Source organism: Lactuca saligna, chromosome 9 (assembly GCF_052625555.1).
Source record: "Lactuca saligna cultivar CGN05327 chromosome 9, ASM5262555v1, whole genome shotgun sequence".
In the NCBI taxonomy this organism is placed as follows: Eukaryota; Viridiplantae; Streptophyta; class Magnoliopsida; order Asterales; family Asteraceae; genus Lactuca; species Lactuca saligna.
The window spans coordinates 154,876,664-154,880,365 of NC_136425.1; the positions used below are offsets into that span (position 1 = coordinate 154,876,664).

General features: G+C 29.0%; 1 pseudogene; it reads left to right on the forward strand.

Annotated features, from left to right (window-relative positions):
- The first annotated feature begins 1,363 nt into the window (after nucleotides 1-1,363).
- LOC145016841 (importin subunit alpha-1 pseudogene) lies at nucleotides 1,364-2,193 on the forward strand (annotated as a pseudogene).
- The last annotated feature ends 1,509 nt before the right edge of the window (nucleotides 2,194-3,702 follow it).

Below are 3,702 nucleotides of genomic sequence, written 5' to 3' on the forward strand. Positions count from 1 at the left end.
ATTATTATTGTTTATATTGTAGTGAAGAATCAGCACCAGGGTACTCTTCAAGCAATCTGTTAAGCTCCATATTTGTTCACTGATCAACAATTTCCTTAAAAGGTTACTATCTTTTCTTCAAATTGTTCTTAAAAACATTTGTTCCCACGCCTTATGTGTCTAAAGTTAGTTAGGTGCTGCTTGTTTTTTCTAAGGCAAATTGTATGCAGTCTGCAAAGCACATCTGTAGACCTCTGAAGCAGAAGAGTTGGACCAAACATCTGCAGTCTAAAAAAGAAGACTATTTGTTTTTTAACATCTGCAGGCTATTAAAATAAACTAACATCTAAATAAACTGATTTTTTTAAACTACAAAGTGATTTTTTATTATATTTATGACTTTGTTATAAATAATTAACACATCTAAATCAACTTTTATGTATTATTGTATAAAAAGTGAAAATAGAAATGGAACAAATTGACGTATATATTTGATAAAAACCAACAAATTTTGGTCGCAAAGTTATACCTAAACATTGTAGTTAGGAATCAAACAATTTGATATATAAATGAATGGAAAAAAAAGCTTCGATTTTTTCAATTAAAAACGTGCAATAATTATTTTTTCTAAGAAATTAACGATGTTTTATTTAATAATATTTTATAAAATTTGGCAAAAAAAAATATGAGAATATATATATATATATATATATATATATATATATATATATATATATATATATATATATTTCATATTTAAATAAACAACTTTAACAACCATTATTGTAATAAACTTTAATTTATAAATTTATCAAAAATATCATGTTTGTATCGTCAAACTTTTTTTTAAGTAATGTAATTTATTTTTTTTCAAATTGTTTATCACTAATAAAGTTGGAATAAATATAAATTCAAAAAAACTAAAAAAAATAAAGTATATGTGTTTTTTTAGGCTAGAAGATGTCTGAAGATGTTAGAAGACTATGGTCCACATCTGGGCCAAGAAGAGGGCGCGCAGACATTTTTAGGTCTGCAGTCTTCAAAAAGACAAACAGTCTGCAAAGGCTAATGCCTACGTGTGGTCTGCGCCGCGCAGACAGAAGAGGCCAGGAAGATCTGTGGACAAAAAGGAAACACCACCTTATATTCCTAAATGGTATTTAAATATGAATTGTTGGAGAAAATCATTTTATACAGGGAGGAATTGCTCAAGACCTTCGTACAGATGGGCGTAAAAGATTAACTTATCACCCCATATTTGTTGAAACTGGAGTCATTGCTCATGTAAAAACCTTTTAAATTCTTTATTATTTAATAAAATCACTTAGTTTGTGTTCTTAATGAGTTTAATTAATTACATGCAAATGGTTTAGCAAGAGTGAAGATGGGTAAAATTGAAGTCATAGCTTTGCCTTATCTTCATAACTTGTTGACCAATAACCACAAAAAAAGGTATTAAGAAAGAAGCTTGTTAGACCATATCAAACATCACTACTTGTAAGTAGCAAGCAGCAGATTCAGGTCATAATTTGAAATTTTCATCATGATTTAAGCATCTAACATTATTTTCTTAACTGATATATCTACTTTATGATTTTTACAGATAGTCATTGAAGCAAATATCATTGGCCCTCTTATTCATCTGCTTCAAAATGCAGAATTTGTCATCAAAAAGGAGGATGGATGTCCTATCTCAAATGCCACTTCTGGTGGAAGCCATGATCAAATAAAGTAAGATTCATAAAATTAAATTTTCATTCTAATTTGTTAAGTATTTACATCTCAAAAGCTATATATTTACTGATAATAAAATGGTGGATGTAGGTATTTGGTAAGTGAGGGATGTATTAAGCCTTTGTGTGATTTACTGATATGTCCAGACCCAAGAATGGTGACAGTTTGTTTAGAGGGGCTAGAGAATATATTAAAAGTTGGTGAAGCAGAAAAGAATTTAGGAAGATTAGCGGATGTGATTTTTTATGCACAGATGGTTGATGATGCAGAAGGGTTGGTGAAGATTGAGAATTTACAGAGAATGATACCAATGAGATTTATGAGAAAGCAGTGAAACTTTTTTAGACTTATTTGTTGGAGGAAGAGGATGATGCCATGCCACTTGGCAATGTAACTACAACTCAGCCTCCTGCTGGTGGCGGTTTCCATTTTGGAGGTGGTGATGTTTACGTTCCTTCTAGTGGATTCAACTTTAGTTGAGGTAGGTAGTAATAATAATATGTGTGTTTCTGAATACCCTTGGAATGGAATGACTGATTCCATCAGAATTGAAAAAAACATCATGTTTGGTTTGAATTTCATTCCATTAGGGAGGGGTGTTTTTTAATACATTGAAGGAAATGATTGATAATGTTATACTTATAAATTAGTTTTATTTGTATTATCTATTTTTCTTCAATAAGAAAAATCTTTTTAAATTTATTCTTAAGTTTCAATCAAACTAATCTTTTTCCTAATTTATGTCAAAATGATTATTTAATTATGTTATGTGAAGATTTGATGGTATATAGTTTTTTTTATAAACATTTAAGAGCTTTTTTATTTGCTATTTGAAATAAGATATATTGTATATAATAAAATGGTTCATTCCATTGGAATGCAAAATAAGTTTATTCTTCTTGATGGAATGGAATTTGATCTTTTCTTTATAGAAGGTAATGCTTTCCAGTTTGTTAAGTTGCGGGTGATTCTTTTATTCCATTAGTTTCTTAATATTTTTGAACTTTTTTTTTATTGATCTACAATATTGTTTTCTGAAAATAACTAGATATTAATTCTATCCAGGTTGTAATAAGCTTTTGTTAAGTTTGTACTTTGTTGATAGCAGTCTAAATTAGGTGCTACTATCAAGGTAACATCATATAACTTTCTTTTTTCTTTTTTTTAAAATTAATCTTACTTTATTATTATTATTATTATTATTATTATTCGATTCAATGAAAGGCTGCTTTTGGTATCCAGTTCCTGTCATAGTTACTTCAACTGCTCCTTTTGGAAAACAACTAGAAGTTGATGTTCGTGATGAAGAGTTTCTACAATTTGACACAACTATAGTTCTTGTCATAGTTACTTTAACTAAGGTAGTGTGTTTGGTATGTAGTAATCAAAGAGGGAATGGAATGAAGCATTACAGTGTAATCTGAAAGTTATGCTTGTTTTCCACATTTGAATGATATATTATAATTATCAATTACTTTTATCTCCTAAATTCATCTTTTGTGGGTTAAATTTAGTTTTTATATCTGATTCTCTCTTATGAATCTCATCGTAAATATCAAACTGGAAACATTTTCTTGAACAAATTCAAGTGCTTGTCCTAAGATAAGTCAATGTTGTTATTGGTCTTTCTCATGATGGGAATGCATTTTGGCCAAAAGATGAAGGATTAAGTAATGATAAAAATAGGCCAACTGGAGCTGAATAACTTAAGTTTTTTAACAAACCATGGCGTCCTCTCACCCGTAAACTCAAAATATATGTTGTTAATTCTATTCTGAATACTAATGTGTTGATGATGAAAACAAGTATCATGTGGAAACAAAATAATAACACTAAGAAGTAGAAACAAGAAGTGTCCCTTAATAGCAATTTAGTATTAGGGTATATGGTTAGGGAAAACTCTTAATAACAGTGTACAATCAGATCCCCTTAATACCAATGTATTACAATTTTTTAACATGATGTTATTGGATGAAATTGATTGTTTTG